The 22,903-nt window shown below is 40.5% G+C and overlaps 1 long non-coding RNA gene across 2 annotated transcripts; it reads right to left on the bottom strand.

Moving 5' to 3' along the window:
* Positions 1–200: 200 nt before the first annotated feature.
* LOC136367845 (uncharacterized) lies at positions 201–21,876 on the bottom strand. Of its 2 annotated transcripts, none has more exons than XR_010744751.1 (3): positions 21,808–21,876; positions 21,174–21,293; positions 201–890 (listed from the first exon to the last, which is right to left on the bottom strand). It is a non-coding gene; the product is annotated as an uncharacterized lncRNA (long non-coding RNA). The 2 variants fall into 2 exon arrangements; XR_010744745.1 differs by lacking the exon at positions 201–890 and adding an exon at positions 13,780–13,864.
* Between the last annotated feature and the right edge of the window lie 1,027 nt (positions 21,877–22,903).

Below are 22,903 nucleotides of genomic sequence, written 5' to 3'. Positions count from 1 at the left end.
TATAAGAAAAACACTGGTTAGTGGCAAGCAAACTTACTCTATTTTACACCATACATGTGAAGTAGTGTACAAGATGCTGGCAAGAAAGAGAGATAAATTCAAAGCCAAGACCTTTGCATTTGGTTGTGGATAAGGCATGGGGCTATTGTATCGCTGAAAAGGGATTATTTAGTAGCCCAGCACCATGTCCCACTCCAGGAGTCTCTCTTCATTCTGTTTTCACAGCTTTTGGTTTCACTGAAGCATAACCAGTGTTGGTAGGAAGTTGTTGCCAAGGTTATCTCTAGTAACTAAACCAAGCCCTTATGTGGTTTTAACAGACAATTTGAGATGGAGACAGACAATTTCTTCAGAGAGGGCCAAATAGCTGACTTCCAGGGTGATGTAATCCTGGAAGGTCATTGCAAAGCAAATGCATAAGCACCACACTCTGTTGTTAGGGTTTCCCTCTGCACCCCCCCAGAACGTGAGGTATAGGAGTGAAAGTCTTTAAGCACACAGAGACCAAAGTGCAGCCTGATACCTCCAGGCTTCAGGGGTGACCTAAGAATCTTCCCTTCCAAATAATACACTATTTCCAGCTCTCGCTCACCCTGACACAGGGATGTCTCTCATGATCACAGTCCTGATTCATCACCCTAAAGACCACACGGCTTGTGGGAGGGAATTCCAGATACAGAAGCAATGGCTCCCAATGCAAACACAACCAGAGGGAGCCCTTGGGGTTGGGCTGCAGGGAGACCACCAGCAGCCACGTTTGCCCTTGCCTCCTTTCCCCGTGTGGGGCAGCAGATAGAACAACGGTGGTGGGAAGTCACCCTGCAAGGACGCTTGTCCAAGTGCTCTGAGATGCCCTAACTCATCCACAGGTGAGCAGGAAGAGGAACGCACTATTGGAATACAGATAGAGTTTGATTTTCAAGTCATGATGGCAAATCAGGTATCAATACCCACCTTTTCCACAAGCTTGTATTGAGAACATTCCTGCAATAACTTTAATAAATAAACAAATCCAGTATATAACTTAGCAATGTTAAAAGTCCTGTGAATTAACATGATTTGAATTCTCACAAGTTCTCCTGAAACCTTTAAGAATCTATAAAAAACTTTTAAATATTGCCTTGGATTGCTTCCCCCACCCCCATTTTAACTTAGGATTTTTACAGTCCACACTAAATAATCAATATTAGTTAAAATCTTCAGTTCTCTCTAGAGGACAATGCCCTCCAGGTTTTATAATAAAATACCACAATGTTCAATCAGGCTTGTATATCATAGATATCTATTGTAAAATAAACATCTGAGGGCAACCATGATTGAATCTCAACTCTGCAGAGCCAAGAATTATTCACTGCCTTTTAGAAAGCTGATGATATTTATTCTTCCCCAAAGTTTGTGCCTTGTGAACAACATTCCTTTCACACATCTTTCCCAGGATTACAATTCATTCTTTGATAGCTCTCCATGATCCCTATCTCAGCTTGCATGACATGCAATCATTCAAAATTGCAAACTGAATTTAATTGCCATAGACAAGTGTTAATAGATTTTAATAATGCTTTATTAGACTTTATGCAAATTGGACTGCACTGAAAAATCTGAATAAAATCGCAGCTTTAGCAGCAATTTCTTCCCCTATGTTGTCTTGAAACACAGAGCAGGAAGAGAAAGCTTTAATTAGTAGTTTCTGATGGAATCTGATGATGAAAATGTTCTTCTTATGACTAGATATAGGTGACAAATATTATCTTTAAACCTGTAAGTTTCATGATTCATTAATTAACACTGAGGGCTTTTCCCAGGGGATGATTTAATATTAATACCAGCCAACAGATTTTTTACACTAGAATTTTTATCTCGATCGAGGTGTGGATGATGTCTCAGAGCAGTATTATGCTGACTGCACTTTGGAGTATTCGGTTAACACATGTTTTTGTACATAAACAAATCAAGTAGAGAGGGGAAAAGTAACATATGAGTGGAGATTTTTGTAAAATTAGTACAGAAATAATTCAAAATAATCCATTCTAGTAAGCAAATCTGAGTTAAAACTATACTATAAAAGCTAGTCAAGACTAATAACCATTTCTTTATTCTTCCATTCCTTTTGTGCTGCTTTTCCTCCAGGACAAAAATCATATGATGTATAGAAGGTTTCCATCTGCAGGAAAACTTCTTGGTGTCAGTGAGAGAGGCACAGAAATCAAAAACTACAAATAGCCTACATGTATTTTTTATTTTTTTTTTAATTCATGAAAGGATATTTACTTTAACTATAGGATAGAAACGAGCACACTCATGGGACTATTTTTAGTTTTGCCATTATTAATTAATACTGGAGGGAAAATATCTCAAAATAGTTCGATTTTTCCTGCCTACCCATATTCATAGACATGGTAATTTGCACCATATACACCATAGTTAAGGAATCCTTCCAGGGTAGAGTTCCTTTGGAAGCGTTGCTATTTCATGTTACTGACAAAGCTATCGTATTTCTTCCCAATTCTATAAAGAAACAAAAGAAAAACCTAATGTCATAACTAGCCAAGGTGATATAATATTACTTCAGGTCTTAGAAATTGCCAACCCAAATATTTTCTGTTGACAAGCTCCACTGAACAGCACAGGAGCCAGGCATTACATCACATATGCCAGATAACATTTCCTATCTTGGATTAAGAAAATCTGCCAGAAGAGTATTAATAGTTGCTCCATTTAGAGATAAGGAGATCAAATTACCAAAATCTTACAGTGGTTTACTCAGAAGCAGTAAGAGCCTGGCTACGTTTAAGTTGGTGGCAAAACTTCAACAGAAGTAGGATTCCACTCACATATTTACTAAGCCAGCTCAAATCCTTCGTCTTCCAGTCCTTATTGCCCACCATAAAGCCATTACTAGGCATAAAACCAGCCTTTCCCTACGAACACAGTGCAAACCAATAGAACTTTAAAATTCAAACACAAGATAAAGATCATTTGTAGCAGATCTACAGTGCTGTGACATGTGGCAGCTGTAATTCAGAATGTAAGAGCATTTAAAATAAAAACAAACACAAACAAATCCTATCACAAAGCAAAGCTGAAAGGCAAACCTGGAGTCTGAGGGTTTGTAATTAAAACAGATTGAGGCCATTTTTGGTAGAACTCTAACGTCAATCGTTTTAAAGAAGATATGACAGAGCACAAAGGAGCATGAGTCTTACCACTGAAACTATGCAGATACCTAGCATTTTGCTCTGCTTTGGGAAGCCTCCACCCACATACCTCACCTGAGATTTACAGGCTCTTTCTGAGCCACCTGAGGTAGTCCTGCCACTGCAGCCAGGCCAGCTGCAGGGTGTGAGTGAGGCTCTCGCTCTGCTCATCACTTCCATGATTAGTGCAAACCAACAGCCTGTCACTGCAGTGCCACGGAGCCAGGGACACTGTTGGTCTGGGACAGGGACAGCCTGCTAAAGTCGTACCAATAGCACCAATGGCAACTGAACTGTGGTTCAGTCGCTTTGAGGGTCCTTTAATTGCATGTAAGCTGACAACACGTAAAGCTAAAAATAAAAAATATAGGTTTCTCAAATGGAAATGATGACTAACCCTTAATGATAATTAATACCAGACATTCTCAAAGACCTTTTTTCACCTACAAATGAAACTAATTACTAGGACTTCTAGCTTATAGTTTACTGTGTTGCAGAACAGCAGCAGCTGGGCTGTCCTTTTTATTTACTCTTGAAGAGCTTTCAGTAAATCTGTTTCAAATTTTGTTAACCCTACTCAACCTCCACACCCTCCCCTTTCTACTCCCCTCCACCCCCAATACTCATTCATGAGTTACAGCTGAGTAAAGTGATTTATAATAGTGCAATGAACTGCAAAACATGCTCTGGCAAAGGAGCAAATTCCTCTGCCTTGCCTCAGATACCATCAGGTGTAACTGCAAATTCTGCCATACCCTTAGTACCGAGAGAGGAGATAAGCAAGACAGTGACTTTTCCTCCACAAGCTTGCTTGCTGGAGTGGGATGCAATGGAATTACACCCTCCTCCCCCAGTACTAGCCCCATCATGCCCAGGCATAGTGCAGGAAAGGAGGAGGGTCAGCTAATCCCTGGGTTTCTTTTAAAGCCTCTTGAATACAGAGAAAGGAAGAGGGAGAAAGCCTGTTATCCTAACTTTTCTTTGCAACTAAGAAAATTTTGCTGATTAGTAAGTGGTCCACAGGGGTCTTCAAATCCAAGTCTGCTTACATATAGGAGCAGTGAGCTATGGTTTCCTCAAACTACCCAACACAAATGCATCTGGTTTACTGTATAGAGCTTTTATTTATGTCTTTCCCCTCTCTGCAACATTGTCATGCAGTAACTATCTGGACTGAAATAAAGCCATCCCACACAAGTACAAAAACAGCTCTGCAGGGTATATGATTTTATTACATACCTGATACTTCATTTTATTTTATGTATTGACTCCCAAAGCTAGGTCAAATTCTCAGTTTTCCTCAAATGGAAATAAGCCTTGAATTGAGCTAATTTTGAGGAACATTTTGTAAATGGGAACTATGAATACAAAAAGAAAAAGAACAACTAATTGCTGTTAAACTCTGTCGCAGCAGTACTGAAATATACAGCTGTTCCCACAGTGGACAGCACAGTTTGACTATTTTAGCCACACAAAGTCTGAAAGACATTATTAGATGGCACAGGAAATTGAGCAGCTTTTCTAACTGGGAATAAATAAGTCAGACTATGTTGGTATAATCAGTGTTACATTACACAAGAGTGGGCTGCATTAAGATATATGGGTTTACTGCTGGAAATACTGGTTTTATTACGGTTTGCCTTTTCATACAGGGCCACAAGTCTCCTTTTCTGTTAGACATCTGTGGATGGTGAAAGGCAGTTTTGCAAGTAAGTTTTGAAAAACAGTCTGAAGGCAAGCATCAGCAGCAATTTGGAAATTCTTCTGAAGAAGGATCCAGAATGTAGACAGCTTGCACCACACCTAAAGATGTCAACCCTAGCTTTTATCAACATCTTAAAAAAAAAAAAAAAAATGCAGACTTTGCCTACTATTGGCAATAAGGCAGAAACTGCTTCTATCAGCACATCTAAACACGAATTGTCATGTTCACTTCAAATGAAGCTGAACACATTTAACTGGGTGGTCAATCATTTATGTATTTTATTTTATTTATCATTAACTTGTTAAACAAAAGGGAATCAAGTAACCTTGCCTGGGTTCTGAATGAGACATTTCATTAACACATATATCAACAGAGGAATGTTCTCCAAAAATGTACAGTAAGAACTCGGCATACTCAGGTGACTGGAAAATGGGGAAAGTCATCTAAGTGATACACAAAAGAAATAGGACCTTTTTAATCTTGCAGGGTTTTTTAAAACTCTTTTTGATAATCCCTTCAGGAAGCATTTGCTGTTCAATAAGTCACTTCTCAGGAACTCCCATATGGTAACTTCAGTCAAAACCAAGAGAACCAATACACCATCAGAACACCACAGCAAAGCTGCCTGAGCTATTATCATGAACTTTCATTTCTATTTTTGCAGTACCTGCTGTCATGGCATATTTGCAGTAGAGCTCAGCAATAGTCCTTCTAGTACAGCAGAGCCCTTCTGATAACTCCAGCATTACTGCAAGCACCCCTTCTTGCCAAGCAAGCTTTAGCCCTTTGTGCATTTAAAGTTGTGTTACAGCTTGATCAGCTCAGTAAAACACACCAAGAGGGGAAGAAAATAAAATTGTAAAGCAGATCTTTCAACATGTTTCTGAAATACCACCCATGTTCTCACTTTTAAGACAGCATTTTTACAGCATGGTCTTCAGCCAAGGTGGTGTTAATCCCTGCAAAAACTCAAGCCCTGACCTAAAAAATGCCACCAAAGTATCTAAGCTCAGCTTGGAGACAAGGCACTTGGGGCTCCACACATACAGAAGAGCCCATGCCTGCTGGCAGCAGCCTCCAAGTGAGACACCCACATCTACTGAGAGTGGTACAGAGTCCACCTCTGCATCACCCAAACACAGCAACACTGTTCAGCAGCACCTTGGTAAAACCCGCATTTGTGCCACAATTGAAAGAGTGCATTTCGCTCTGGCATGTAATTCCATTAAAAACAAGACTACTGCTCAGTTCTGCTTTGGGGTTTTGGCATCACAGCTTTTCCTCCACAGAGCCAACAAAAATAAGATGGGGCAAGCAGGAGTGAGAGCCTGCTCTGCCAACACAGCTCTTCCTGACTTGTAGCCCCTTGCCCCCATGCAAACACACAAAGATCAGGCAACAGCAGCACCACCAGGAAAACGGGAGGCCTTAGGAAAAGCAAAGCTATAAAAAATAGTGCGAAACTTGCCTGACACTTGAAAGCACTGATGTTTTTTCATAGTAGGAAGCTATGAACAGGAGCTCACCTTTTCTGCTTGCTCAGAGAGGTGCAAAGCAGTGGTTCTATTAATGCTAGTGATATACATCCCGATTTTCTGTGGATTCGGTGAGAGGCAGTCAGATCAAAGGTCTCTTCGTTAAAAACCTGAGCACAAGCTGCAAATGAGGCATATTTGGAATAACAAGGAGTATTTATCATTCTTAGCTCAAGGCCTAAAAAGATATCAGTCACTCATCATGAATGGCCAGTCAGAAAGAAGCTTTTCTAGTTTTTCACCTTTGCATCCCAGCAGAGCGCTGCTGTATTAACACATGATGAATATGTACGCCTCTTTAAGACAAACTCTAAAATGCTCTGTGCAATGTAACAAGCACTGTGGTGCCTGCCCCTTCTCCCCACATGCAACATACACCCACAGAGACTAAAACAATGGGATCCCTAGAGACAAAGCAAAGTTCCTCAGGTTCATAAATGAGAAAGAAAAATAAGTTTGTTGCCACATTTAAAGTTGCATCCACCAGCCTGAGTTGTTTGCCTACCTGTTTATGAAGCGGTGTTTTACTCTACTGGAGATGAAATGCAGAATTCCTTAAGAAAAATAATCTAAATACCACACCCTGAAAAGCAGTTTGAGAGTTTTATCCTGTCTTTATCTGCAAGCAAAGGAGAAACACTTATTTCCCCTCCAACCACCACATCTACCTTGTTGTCAAACAACAGCCCCCAAATGACAACCTCAGAACCAAATATGTTTCCTGTACCAACACTTTGATCTCCAATTGCAACTAACCTAGGAGGGTAATAGTTACATTCGAGGTCACTAGGAGGTCTTGACCTCAGTTATTTTACCCTTCTCCAAAGAAACTTCTACTTTAATCATCAACTTCCGGGTAATCTATTAGTAACTGGCATAAATCATACATCAAAATGGGCTCGGGCATTGTCAGAAGGGTTAGAAAATGATCCATTAAGCTCTTCCTCCTCTCCTCAAGGAAACACTGCATTCTGACTTTTCAAAAAAAAAAAAAATCAAGTATGTGCCTTATATTTTAATTCCTGAGCACATTTATTCTTCTTGCCAATAGGCAGGAGAAAGGGAGGTGGGGAAGAGTAACCAAAGACAGCAGTGTCCTGCAATGCTGTTCAGTGTGATAAGCCAACATGTCAAAAAGCACATTTGCGCCCTCTCTCACCACCATCCAAAGATACACAAAACTGAAGACTGAAATAATTCAGGAAAAAAAAAAAAAAAAAAAAAAAAAAAAAAAAAAAAAAAAAAAAAAAAAAAAAAAAAAAAACGGTGAGACTTGGCACATGTAAATTTTGCTGCCTGACTTCACCATCACTGATTACAGCTGACGGAGAGTTAATAAAAGAGCAAAGCTGGCTGTCAGAGCAGATTAGTGTGTGTAAAGGACAAGACAAAAGAATAATGCCGTCATTATTATTTATGGTCATTAACTGGGTTGAGTTCACTTCTACAGTACCCTACCTGAGCAGTAAAAATGATCATCTAAACATGAAATACTACATTTAGAGCTAAAACACTATCATTTTGACTATGCATTGGCTTAGTCTCTTTTATAAGAGGTATTTGATCCTGGAATTAGCCAGAGTGGGTAACACAGATTTAGATAATGTGAGTAAGAAGCCCATCAGATTTTTGACCTTACAAAGAGCTGTGCTTTTCTAGTGATGGAGCAGATAAAAGCTCACTGCCTCCTTGTTGAAAACAATTGAAAGGCAGGCACTGTGGGAAGGATAAGGGAAGCCATGATGGAACACAACAGCACAACAGAGGCAGAAAAATCTAATGCAAGAGCAGCCAAGAGGCAGTGAAAATGGGAGTGTGTGGGGAGCAGGATTCTGGATGGAAGACTCTGGTGGAGTCTTTTGCAGGGACCTGAGAAAAAGCAAGATGATAGAGATAAGACAGGGTGCTGCTTTGAGGAACAGACGAGTTCTAGGACAGATATTGTGAAGGTGGTATTCTGACTGGAAGAGAGAATGAAGATGACTGGGGGACAGGAGGAAAATCAGAGGAGCAGAGGCCTAAAGCCTGAGGCAAAACAGGGTGCAACATCTCACTGAGAGGCATCTTGAATAGAACATAGCCTTTGGGAGCCTGTGTCCAGAGGAAAGCAAGGCAGTGCCAGATGCTACTGGTGCAGCAGCCATTGTGTATCTCTGGTCAGAGTTGGTGTGGGAAGTCCTAACTGCACGCCAGAAAGTATAACTTTCCTGATCTGGTACTTCAGGAGCATTCAAAATCCCTGAGATGATTAAAAACTGCATCAGCCCTTGCTGTCTGCCCTTACCTGCTACCTCATGTTATTTGTTCCTTTTCGTTTCCCTCAAATAAGATCCCGGGGCTTTTCATCTACAAGACCTGAGCTGAAAACACTGACAAACTATTTTTTTGTCCTTGTCTGGCACGGTGATTAATTCGGCCTTGACTTATTGTCAAAAAGAATGTCCATCAGACATATGCAGACTATAGGCCATGGGATAGGACAGCCTCTCGTGCACACCTTGAAACTCCTTCTCATCACAGGGCAGATTGGTATTCACCATGTGACTGCAGCCACTCTTGCCTGATTTAGTCATGCACTTCATGGGACAGGGATGGATCAGGGTTCAACTCATCCACTGGTGACCTCTAACCTTTGGTCTACATAGTTCATATATTTAAAAAGCCCTGACTTCTTTTTGAGAAAAAATTTCTTTAATGGATTTTGATGTACAGTCTATCCATATTATTATACATACAATAACACCCTGAATTCAGAGGCTGTCTGCTTATTGTTATCCCTGAAGAAAAAATGGGAGCTTTTCCTGTTTTTTAAACTAGAGAAAATGTGATTTTTCAACACTCATTGCAATTTTGCAATTTGTGATACCTGTACTACAGGTCTCAACAGAGAAACTGCAGCTGCTGATAAATGGAGTAGCACCTCGATGGGAGTTCTCAATACCAGACCCCTGTGTTGGTCTGTTCATTTATTCATTTCCAAGAGAATAAACTGTTTGTTTAGACCTAGAAGGACTGTACAGTTCTACCTGTATGAAACTGGCTTTACTCTGTGCAGCTACTGTTGGTGCAGGAGAGCAGTCAGATTCACACAACACTCTCCCCAGTGCCAGAGAGGAAGATGACATCTTATCCTCATCAACAGGCTCCAGATTTTGAGATTGCATCCTTGTAAGTAGATTGTGAGTAGGAGAATTAAGATATAACCTAATTTTTCATCTAAGCAGAATTATTCACTTTCCTCATTCTCTTATACCTTTGTCCTTTGGGTAAAGAAATCCTGAGCTTTGGCAGATTTAGTTTGGATGATATTTCTGTGCTGGTATGTAACCAGGTTATAATCATACTTTACATTCTTATGTATTTTCTTTACTTATACTTTTAAATGACAGTGATACCACAAATTAGCATCTCTCATGTTGTGAGACACGTGATGCAGTCACAAGCTTAGCTGGTGGCAGAGAAAGCCGAGTTGTAACATTCACTGCCACACCAGGAGCAGCACAGGGAGACACCAGGACACTGTAAAATAAGAATTTCTGCAGGTACTCTTTCCCACAGACTGCCCCCTTGCTGAATAGCTAAGAGGACAAGACAACTCTGGAGCACTATATACTCTTTAAAAAAGAATGGATTAATTTCATTCTTCTTGATAAAGGATAGAATAGATGGCTTTCAGCAGTGCAGAGATATTATTACAAAAGATGAGCAAAAAGAAACTTGGATTCTTGTTACTTCCCTAACAATTTTCATCTTCACTTATTTGGGCAGTTTTAATTCTGAATATAATCGAAAGCTTAAAGAGCAATGCGTCATATTTAAAATTCAGTTTTTCAGATCCAATAGTGCTACAGGAGAAAACCTTAGTATACTGCTGATATCAAGTACCAAGCCTAACTTCAGTCGAGTCCTATCTCTCAATAGAGCATTGGCCATAGTCCCTGTCCTGAGCCCCAGAGGGAGCCAACAAGGTTTCCTTAGGTCACCTAAGGATGAAGCAAGTAAAGGAAATACTCAGTTAGGTCTTCAGATATTTTGAAGAATCTGCCTAAACAGCTTGCTCCTGTCAGTGGAAACTGAAGAAAGATATTTTGCAGTTTAATCTATCAAGGAGCTTTGCAAATCTGACAACAGATGATGACGGCACCCTTGAGGGTAGAGTGTCACATTTTCTTGATACCTTAGAGCTGCAATTTAGCAAGCCAAATGAATGAATGTTTTAAGAATTAGTTTTTAATAATCTTACTGCAACATTTACTAAGTTTTTTTGTGAAATCTGCCAATTTTTAATGTGTATCGACTGCACAGAAACAAATTGGAAGTGCCAAGAGACAGCCTTTTTTGTTGATAAAACATGTCTTTATAAAGTGTGACTACCTTTAAAAGAATGCCTCAACAAGGCATTATTCAAAAGCAGTTAAAGAACATTGAACATAACTTTGGCAGACCAGTGATGGCATTTGGAAATCTTTCTCAAAGAAATTGCAAGCCTAAGGTATTAAACACACATATGGCTAAGCACATATTATAAGACACCTTTGCAAAAACAGTATGCTCCGAAGTGTGAATTCAGTGCTAGCATTATGTAGGCACAGTTCAACACACATAGAGACTAAACCTTCGTAGATCCTACAAGCAAAAGCAAATCCAGCAGTCTTTCATCCTATGGCAATAACACATTGCTCTCTTTTCCAGGGAAAACTTTCATAACTCACCAAGTACCAGACTGAATGGACATCAGCTGAGTCACCATGGCATTCATCCCTTGGTTGCTTTCATTATTCAGCCATATTTCACAAAGCAGTTTAAACTGGTTTTTGGGTTTAAAAAAAAAAAAAAAAAAAAAAAACCTATGACAGAGGGAAATGTAATCAACTTATACTTTTACAAACACATCTCAAGGCTTTTCAGTAAAATTTGGCTTCTGTGCAAGCTCACAGTACAATGACTAGATGGAGTTCTTCTTTTGAAGTTTTGTTTAAGAAAATTCTCCCAGGCTAAGACCCAGTAAGTTACAGTTTAGCCTGGCGCAAATTTTTACAACCAAGTTATAAACCCCTGGAATAGAAGTTCATAATGGAAACAGCTGCTCAACTCTCACTATAGCGGGTGCAAGTATAATAAAAGCTGCAGGAGTTCACATTAACAATGGCGTCCCCTTACACTCTTTCCTGTTACCCATCCATTAAACAAGCAACACTACTTAATAGAAGGAAAGGCAACAGGCTTTCCTCTCTTCCCTACAACCCTGTTTCTTTCCCTCAATAACTAGCTAAGCAATTTACAGGTGACAAAGAATACACTTCCTAACACCCAGGTCTCTTTCTGCAGGGCACGCTTAGGACAAGCTCTCCAACACCGACATTACACACCAGTGACACAACACTATAGGTCATTCCAGGCAAATACTTCAGATTATAGGATGCACAAATATTGCACATGACACATATCTGACAGCCTGATACTTGTGCTGGGCAATTCTCACTAAGTTTCACCCCCAGCTCTTCATTCCTTTACCTCTCTCTGGGTGATGCTTGCAGCATTTCCATACAGAGTTCATAAAATCATAGAATAGTTTGGGTTGGAAGAGACCTGGTTCCAGCTTCACTCCCATGGGCATGGACACCTTCCAATAGATCAGGTTGCTCAGAGCCCCATCCAATCTGGCCTCAAACACTGCCAGGGATATAGGATCCAGTTTCTCAGTCTCAGTGTCTTACCACCCTCATAGCAGAGAATTTCTTCCTAATATCTCATCTAAAAACCGACTTGTCAGATTAAAGCCATTAACCCCTACCCTCTCTTTCCATTTTGGATGTTGCTTCAGAGGATTATAAAAGCCAAAGGAATGCATTGCAGACTGTGGGTGTGCAATGCAGGCCCTGCACTATGATCAGGTTGCTTTCTTTGCCTAAGATGGCTCTTAATTTTCCAAGTGCTGCTTTCTCTACCCTGTCACCTATTTTCAGCAGGTTATGAGAAGATTCGTTCTTGAGTTCCTATACTCCTTTGGGACTCTGGTCACCCAAGCTGCAGGTTCTGAGTGTGAAATACAGGAAGAGTTGAAGGACAACCCCTGACCCCATCTCCCAAGCTGGGATGACACCAGGCCAAAAGGCTACACAAGCAGGTATCAAAAGCCCACCAGGAGTTCACAATGACAGCAGCATCCTTTTGGAAATTATTTTCCTTCCTATTAACTAATGGGAATTCTTTTGCCTAATATTTACCAGTGAGCAGTATATTAAGCATACTATGGCTCTCAAAGACACAATAGGACTGTCCCCCACCTATCCCAAACACTTCACTCCAGAGCCAAAGCACCTGTGCAGCCAGGTATTGGAATCTGTGTGAAGGGCAAACCCACAGCTTCCTACTGAAGCTTACTTTTCAATGCAGCTAGGCTCAAGAGAGAGCTATCAATAATATCGACTTGCAGCAGAAATGTTGTAAGAAAGAGGGCAGCTTGAAAGAAAGGAAAGGCACTGCCTCCACAAGAAAGGAGAATGGAGAGATCAAAGCTTGGGAATGCTAGACAGAACTTGGAAAAAGGACAGTGTTTGCTCTTATTTCCTATAACTCTGTGGGTTTATGTAGGGGCTGTTACAGAAAATGATACAAATCTCATCTCCATTAGCCACAGTCTATCTGCAAATAGACACCTCAGACAGCCTAGTTAGAGTCAAGAACTGAGTGGCTACAGGTTTGTTAAAATGATTCTTCCTGTCAAAAAGAAACCTTGCCTTCTGTGACTCACTAGCCAGTAACCTTCCAGAGTCACAGTCTCTACCCACAGGAATTATATGTAGGATCTGCTTAAACATTTTTATTTTTTTTTTCTATAAGTAAGTATCAATTCTCAGTCTTGGTACTGGCAGTAGTGTCTTGTTTACATATGAGTTTAGCTTATGAGTTCAGCACAGCTAAAGGATTTTCTCCTCTACATGTGATAAAGCAAGAAATAAAGTATAGTTCTTCAATATTGAATCCTCAATCAAGAAACAAACCTACCTTTGAAGTCAAGTGAATGTAGGAAACAAACATTATGGAAAGTGGTTTTTGGTATCATGTACTTTCACAAGAAGCCCGAAGAAAACACAAACATGACAAGGGCACATATTAGAGAGGATGGGGCCATACAGTCTCCAGCAGGGAGCAGTGACAGGAAAAGGGGCAGTGTGCTCAAAGCAAAATGTAAGAAGTTTCATCTCAATATGAGGAAAAATTTCTTTGAAGGGAACAGAGCACTGGAACAGGCATTTCTCAGAGAGGTTGTGGAGTCTCTTCCTCTGGAGATACACAGGAACATATCCAGGTAGGTTTTCAGTAACCTGCTCTAGCTGACCCTGCAGGGTTGTTGAACTAGATGATCTCCAGAGCTTCCATCCAACCCCAGCTATTCTATGATTCTGAACAAGGACCTGTAACACTTCCTTAAGCACAAGCAGAGGAAAAACACCCAGGACAAAATTCTCAGATTTATAAAGCTGAATGATTCACGTTCCTAAACGGTAGCAAGCTGCAGTGTTTATGATTATCTAAATTATGGTGGAGCCATTAGTCTCTGGCAGAGGAGCTCTTGCCCTGAAGAGTTCACAATGCCAGCAAGGCCCCTTCCCATTGCATCATGTACCAATTTTGTTTCTCACACCAGACTTTGCCATATCGTACAATCTAATAATACACAAGATGCCAGCAGATAACGCCTCAGTTGTAGGCTGAGGACTAACAGTGCTGGCTTTGGTAACTGCAGCTCACTGCAATACATCCACTTGTTTCCTTCTAATGACCCCAGGACCCACATCTGGGCACCATCTTCAAAATTAATGTTAAACAGAGACCACATTTTCCAGATGCAAAGATGGCCTGCCCTCCCCAGCAGAGATGTGGAGGCAGAAGCTCCTCTGACTTCTCTCAGGGCAGACAAGGTCAAGTCAGGGTCCTGATGCTCTTCCCTGGTCTTGCGGTTTCCTCCTGGCTCAGGGAGGAACTAGAACAGGGAGGACTTGCCTACATAGCTGATAGCATGAATTTTCCCTAGCTTTTCATGAACATCAGGGTTATTAATCCTATTTCTTCATTTTGATCAGACTGGCTTTCCCCTCCACAGAAGCACTGGTGCATATTAATAAGAAAACACAAGACTTCTCACAGCTCCTGTCAGTTTGAAAAGAACAAAAATTATGCCTCATCCAAGGTATCATAGAAAACTGTGGCTTTTTATAGATGGTTGATGGGTCACTAGGTAAATTACACTGAAATCTAACAGAGCAAATTACCAACTGTCATCATTAATGGTAAAGTATTCAACAGCAAAAGACTATCACATTGAATTAATGCCATGAGTTAATATTTTTAAATGCAGTATATTTCATACATACATAGTTTCATTTTCCCTAGACAGACATCTAGGAGGGAGGTGCCTGGATCCTTCTACAGCCTATTTTAAAGCTTGATAGAAGTCCTACTTTTGAGCATGTGTCTACTCAGGAAAGATCACAGAAACCTCTTTTTGATAGGGAAAAGCCCATGGGACCCAGGAAGAAAAGCTGAAATTCTCTCAAACTGCATTTTTACAGGATGAAGAAGCAAGCCGGTCACATCAGCTCCCTGGCAAGTTTACCAATGGCAGTAGATGTTTGTGACTTTAAAAGAAAATTTCCTCAACAGTAAGCTTTTTTCCCTACTAATTTAAGTAGCAGTAAACATAAAACACAAGAAGACATGCTCACCCTTCAAACTAGACACATCATGCATAAGAAACAAAGGCTCTTATATTTCCAACTGACAAGAGAAACAGAAAGAGAATAATCTAAGAAAATTGATAACATTTGCCAGATAGGTGGCAAGTTAGGCCCAAAAATCCTGCCAGATAAGTGAGGTCTGCAGTTGCACAAAATGAGCATAAGGCTGTAACTCCATCCCCATCTCCAAGCCCCCCAAACTCTGATGATCCCATCAGCCACCTCACTGGTTAACAACAGAAATTCTCCCATCAGAAGAAATGCTGTGCAATTTGCCTGATCAGGCCCCATGCAGCCACACAACTCAGCTGTCAAAGACTGAGCATTTACAGTAAACCACTGGTAATTAACTCATGGAGTAAAGGAGCCGCTGTAAACTCCAACAGTACAAATGCAGGAGAAAATCATAACCTCACTGCAGATCCTCTATTAGCCAGCAAGGACTCTGCATTTGCCCAAGTGTGTTATTCAGTCAGGCTACTGCTTTGAATAATAACAAGCTGTTTTCTACTATAATGCACTAAATCTCAAGAGGACCTGATCTGGAGTGATGCTGAGGACTTGGCACCCAGCTAATCTCAATGGAAACTAGGTAAACATTGTACTTCTGGATTTGGCCAGTGATAGGGACCTGATGAGACATTCAGCAGAAGACAAGCAGTTGATTGTTTTCTAAAGGAGAAAAAGGAAAAGAAAAATGGGGATTTTCTTTTTTTTTTTGGTAGACTGATAGCCAACAGGGCACCAGTTGGACTGATTCTTTAAATGCTGCCATAGGTGTTTTGATGCAGCATTCAATGTAAAATGGCAGTCTAAAACCTACATAAAACTCTTCCTCACATTGCTGTTTAAAGCACAAGTGAACACAGGCATACACCTACACCTCCTCTAGACAGTAGATTACTGCAAAATCTTTCTGTATACTAAACCCAATGTAAAGACATTCCAGGAGTTAGACGTTTACCCAAGTTTTACTACTTAAACTGAAATGCTTTCAGCCTCAAATATAAACAGCAAAATTCCTCTGGAAGTTTCAATGAGACAGCACAGTATTACAAACACTTAGTCCAACTATTTACATAGTACAGGAATTTCCTCTAGAGTCTCAGGTGTAGAAATGATTTCCAGAGTTTGCTTGTTTAAGGAAAATCTTGAGAAAAATTTTCATTTGTTTGACAGTGTGGTAAACCACAACCACCCTTTACACAAATTATTTTGAAAACCTGCAGTAGTGGCTTGCATATTACCAAATCCAGATAATTAGAAACAACATCTAGTAGTTTTGATAATCCCCCAGCTAGTTTAAAATAAAATGGCTCAATTGATGTGATTTGCTGTCTGATTTTTGTTCTGAAACATAAAGTGTTCCATAGAAAGCTGAGAAGGCATAAAATCCTCTAGGAAGACCCTAGTAAGGAGGCAGCTCAAAGTTGGGATATCTACAGTTAGCCCAAACCCTTAACATCGTAACACCGTCCTGTAGTACACAAAATACAAACTTCACATATGTGTTAAAAGATACCATCTCTCCAAAGCAGTATTTGAAAAACCTCCCATCCACAAGCTGTCACTGATGGTGTTTTGGTGGCTTGTATCTCACTAACCAAAAAACATTTCAAGTCAGCACATATCTTAGTTTCAAGTGTTTGTTTACAGTTCAGTTATGTGAAGATTTTCTCTTTAGTATTTTATTCCAAACCATTTCCTTGAAATTCTGTTTGTCTCTTAGGCAGTGTTTTACTCCAATGAGAAGCACAGCCAGCTGTCTGATGTCAGTGGACCTTCTCCCACAGGTCAAATAAGCACATGTGACCCTTAGCAACAGTTTTGCTGGTATGTAAGCATTCTAAATCTATGGAAATTATATGTTATGGGTGCTCAACTTGAAGAATTACTAAACTCATAATGCTATTTCTTCTTAGCAACTCACTCTAGAGAAAAACTCTCTGAAATTCTCCTTACCAATCACATCATTATCATAATGAATTCATGTCCTAAAGACATTGCATTAAAGGAGCAGCTTGAGCTGAATTCACAGATTTTGCACAATACTAATCCACTCGTAAGACTCAGCCTTATGCTCAAAATACTCATTTTAAGTGAAGCCTCAAGGAAAGGTGTTATTCCCAGCTTCAACCACCACATCTCCCACTTCTACTCTCTCTTCTGGACACCTCCTGAGATGTCCTGTGCTTCAAGGTCACCTGCTCAGCTGCAGCTTACTTAATGTCCTGAGTCAGCCCAGGTACATTTCCAATGTGTGCAATTAACTCTTTAGCCTTTCTCAGGCACAACTGGATAGAAGTAATAGCTAAAAGAGCCCACAAGCAATGCCTTATGACACAAGTATCCCAAAGTCCTACAAGAGAAATATAAACTCTCAGTACCATACGATAAAGGGAATTCATCACAGGCTGAACCGGAAGCGTGAAATCACACATTTGCACACATAAATCTCTTTAGTTAGTGAACATCATGGTCTGAAACTACATGTGACATATGGCTGCAACATGCCTGAAAAAGGCTGCCACAACTGGGGCTGCTTGGGAAAGCAGGTCACCATCCTTTGCATTCTGCTGCCTCACTAGCACCAGTGCTGCTCACAACCCAGGCCACAGGAACTTAAACTGGCTCAGTAAAAACAGTGCCCAGAACAACCTGGTCACTGCAAGATTTACAAGCCAGCGAGCACAATAAATCCAGAGAAGGAAATCTCAGACACTCCCCCACACCTCCACGTGAAATGCTATGCTCTTTCAAATCCTTTGCTGGGCTGCACATCCTCAGATTTTCCTGCTACGTTCGCTTCCATCCACCTCCCTGGTTCATCTGCCGCTGCAGGGCATCTGCGAAGCGGTACATGCTGCACTGCCATCAGTGCTCTGATGACACCCAGCTCTCTATCTCCTTCCCTCTTGACCCAGACACAGCTGCTGGCAAGCTCAAACAATGTCTGGCAGAAATTGGTTTCTGGAGGAAAGCCAGCTGGCTGCTGCTCAACCTGGACAAGGCAGAAATAATGCTAATCAGCAGGAGGAAGTGCTTTGAGGACTTGGTAAAATTCATAAGTGCTCCATCAGCTGAGGGCACTTATCTGGCCATCATCCTAAGCAGTGTACAATGCAACCATGAGGTTGGGATTTAACTTCCTTACAACCTCACCAAAAGATTCACCCACTCTTTGTTAAATGCCTGCCTCATTTTGGAAGGCCTCAACACCTTTCCTTTGAGTTTGACTCTAAACTGCACTGCGAGCCTACATAGATGGCCAGGAGTGCCACTTCTGGTCCTCTTCTGGATAACAAACCAAAACAATTGCCAGCTTGTTCCCTGTGTCTTGCACAACCATATTTTTATAGCATAATTAATCTGTAAAAATGATAATCGCTTCTAAAAGTGACATTCACTGATAGTTTAGATAAAACTTTAAAAGCAATTTACACGCCAGCTCTGAAAAGCAGCAGCTTGGTTATCTTAAAAATCAAGCAATGTGACCAGATCCATTTTCCTCGGTCAAGTCCAAGGATTTTAGGTAAATTATGAGCAACATGCATTGGGACAGATCTTTTATTTAAGACAACTCACGCTTCTCAGTTCTGTCCTTATAAGGGACAAATAAGTCTGCATTAAAATTCCCAGAATTTTGCAAGGTGACTTAACTCAGTGACTTAATTTACTCATTCAGTAGCAAGACACTAACATTTTGAAATCCTAGAAACAAGAACAGATGTAACACCTAAGTCTGTTACCACAAAATCAAGACCAGAATTGACAGTATTCTATTTTATCTTTGAACTGCACATCTGAAGCAGGCTTTTAGGATGTCTAAGTGATGCTGATCATGCAACTACTGCTAGAAACTTATTTTTCTTTCACAGAATGGGTCAGGTTGGAAGGGACCACAGTGGGTCATCTGCTCCAACCTCCTTACTCTAGTAGCATCATTCCAGGGCACACGGCACAGGATTGCATCCAGATAGTTCTTGAATTTGTCCAGAGAGGGAAACTCCACAACCTCCCCAGGCAATCTGTCTCAGTGCTGGGTCACCTGCACAGTAAAGAACTTATTCTTTGTATTCAAGTGGCATTTCTTGTGCATCAGTTTCTGCCCATTGCCTCTTGTGCTATTGCTCAGCACCACCAAGAAGAGCCTTCTTGAAGCTGAACAGGACCAGCTTCCTTAGCTTTTCTTCATAAGAGAGATGTCCCAGTCCCCTCATCACCTTTGTTGCCCTCCACTGGTCCCACTCTCTATGAGTGGGTCCTCTCTTTAAAGGTCAGCCTTCAGGATCTTTTGCCACCTATGTGGACTTGGGTTTACACCAGAGGTACCTGACTCAGCCTCTTCATTCAAGACAACTACACATTAAACCAGTGTTGCTTGATCCATTTCCAGACCACAGTAAAGGCAGTAAAATCATAACAGGAGGCTCTTTGCTAATGAGCGGTATAATGGTAAAGCTGCTTAGCTTTGCAAACATGAGGAAGAAAAGGTACTTTTATGAGCATGGTTTGTTTCCTTTCTATAGGTTTGTTCTGTCAAACAATCAGCTTTACTTGTCTTTGTTGTCATCTTCAACTAGCCAGTGCAGTAGGCCAGTGTTAAAGGTAGAATTTCTATTTGCTGTTTGTATCTGTTCAAAATACCTATTTTAAATAACACATACTGTTTCTATCCAGCTATGTTGAAAAAAACCAGTCACAAAACAAAAACACCACCACCACCACAAAAAAAAATCCCCATACACCACCACCCTCCAAGCTCCACAACTTCTAAGTCTCACAGGAATGTGGAGGCTTCTTTTTGGCCAAATTAGTTCTGGCTATATCCTTTTAACACTAAGCAGAGGCGATGACATTGGTAAAAGAAGGCAGGTTATGCAAGTCTGAGCAGATATCTTCAGCACAGTGTGTATGGGACAGCAGCTCTCCAGGGCAACAGACAATAGCTTCATTTAAAAAGAGGGAAAAAAAAAACCATACAAAGGAGAAAAGCTGTGGAAACAAATTAATTTGGAATATGTAAAAAAGGATTATGAAAGAAAGCACAAACTTTCCTTCTCTGCCAAAAGAAGCGATTTGCTATGTGTACATCTTTGCCTTGTTACAGTTTATTAGGGAGTTGGGTAGCTAAAAGAGGAAGAATTCAAATAAGGAGAGGCTGCAAAAAGGCTGGCTCCTACTGTGAGCACAGGGGTGAGAAGAACATGGAATAATACATGAAAAAAGCAGCTCATTGCAACAAAGTGACTTGTTAAGCCTTCAAAGTCTGTCACCAGTGCTCCTCCAAGCAGTGTAACTGATTGCATGGCACATCGTGGGGGTTCAATGGTGTACATTTCTGACTTCCCTTTTCTAAAAAGAAACACTACACAGCCAAAATACAACAACCTTCCCCACGTACCTACATGCTGTGAACACCAAAAAGCAAATCAAGTTGCCGAGCGTGGTACACGGCAGTATAACAAGGGGTCATGGGATGAAAGCAAGAAAGAGAACATTTTAGGCTGAACATCAGGGGGAAAAGACTTTTGTTGAACTGAGAAAATGCTACAAACCCACGTTAAAAATTAGCTAGACAAAGCACTAGAAATTACTTTGTATACTACAACCCTGCACTGGCAGAGAGATGGAGCAGAACTAATTGGCCTCTGCAAACCCTAACTTGTTATGATCCTTCATAAAAAACAGTCTACAACAGCTCTTAGATTTAACAAAAGCTTGCACTTAGAAAAGAAAATGGAACTGGGAAAGCAGAACATCTCCTTGCAAGCCCATTTCCACTGAGAGCAGCACAGCGTGAGAGGTGTGAGTCGTTCAAACGCATTATGCTCTGACTGAAGTCGAGAGAATCATTTACAGTAAAGAAAAAAGAGTGATACCTTTTTAGCATTTTTTTCATCATGACTTTCTTAGCACACCACAGTTTGGGAAAAAAACAAAAACATAATCTGCACATTTTCTTCAAGAAAAGAAAGAACTCTCTTTACCTATCTACTAAATCTTTTCTCATTTCCACACCTACATGTTAATCCAGGCCCAGTTTCATCAAATTCCAAAAGAGCAGCTGATGTCTCAGGAAACATTGCATTCCTTCACATTTCATAAAATGCAACTCCTGTGCAGGAGGGAAAGACTCAGGTTAATGTTTCCATTCAGTCACAATTCACTCTGACAACAACTGGCAAACCAGTAGCTGATGCACCCTGGCCAGCAGGTCAGCAGTAATGTAGCTCTAGGCTACCCACAGCTCCTGCCCAGTGGTACTCATCTGGGATGGCTTAGGAGGGGCTTTGGAGAGGAAAAGACCTGCTCATATCCCCAAATCCCAGAACATATAATACAAACATACACATGCTCTCCATATTGACAAAGTTTACTTTACAGACGTTCCTGGTAATAATCAGGGGATGAATTCTTGATTTCCACTGATTGCAATTCGTCACAAATATGGCAAGTAGATGTCATTGGTATGCAATTGGAGGCACATACTACATTAGGAAAAAGGGCCTGAATATCTGCAAGAGAAGTCATAAATAAAATGAACTAGAACATATGAGATGAAATTCCTTTCCCTGGTCTTGGCAGAGGCATATGATTTCCATTAGTAAAAGGACCACTGTAAAACTTACTGCAGAGGAGCTGATTTTCCCTTGGTACTCTTCTTCACTATAGGTCTTCAGAATTTGTTTGCATTTTGGATAATGTTTTCACTAAAGAATATATATATATAGAATATGAGTGGTTTCAACTATGCAGAATTGGCTCCTTTAGCTCCTTATGTGAAGCTAGGAAGATGTGCTCCATCTTATATCAGCTGAAATTAAACTTTTCACAATTATCCAAACCAACAAAACTCAGCCTGCCTAATTCTCATGAACACACACAAGCACCACCAACAAAGCTTTTATTTGAGTGATTGGAGCTTGTCTGTTCTCAGATGCAATTACCCTACAAAATAAAGCTTCTATCTGGTGCACTTCACACGGGTATAAATAGGACAAGAGGTGAAAGAAATATGAATTATTCCTTAATAACTGCTGTTTGTAGGTGATAAAAAAGCATACTGCTGGCACCATTCCCCTGAAATCTTAAACCTAATCCGAGGAAAGCACTAGAGAAGAAGTTGTACCTACGTGCCCATGTTAAATTTAAGAATTGGTTTAAGCACCTTCCCTAGACCAAGGCCTTGAGCAAGTGAAATATGATTTTTCTATTTAAAATATTAAAAAGATACAGGCTGCCCAAGTGTTTTACATTTCTTTTTCCTTCTCGACTTCTAATTCATTTCTGACATAGTGTTTCCTTTCAGTCTCTTGTCTGTACCATAAATCTACCTGTAATAATTTGGTACAAGTCACACACTTTGCATGAAAATGGATCCTGCACCCTCCCCAGTCACAGGATGTGAGGTACAATGTCCACCATAAGTCATTGTACAAAGTAGAGTTTCAGTAACCAAAGTCTCTCATTCAGGCACTACATCCCATTGTGCATCCCGGTGTATCACAGACAGCTGGAATTAATTCAGCTATTTACTCCAGAGTAAATCACTACTCCATGGAATGTAAGCAGCCTAACATCAGGAGCAAATGAGATCAAAATTAGGCCATTTTATATGAACCTTCCTTTGTAGAAACATTAATTGCATTCATGGTCTTGGGGTGCCTGTTATTAACAGAGCTGAGACACCACAAACTGCAGTCACACATATGCATCTTACCAAAT

Source organism: Sylvia atricapilla, chromosome 1, assembly GCF_009819655.1.
Source record: "Sylvia atricapilla isolate bSylAtr1 chromosome 1, bSylAtr1.pri, whole genome shotgun sequence".
Lineage (NCBI taxonomy): Eukaryota > Metazoa > Chordata > Aves > Passeriformes > Sylviidae > Sylvia > Sylvia atricapilla.
Note: the sequence above shows the minus strand (reverse complement) of the source record. Positions and strands in the feature narration are given on the sequence as shown.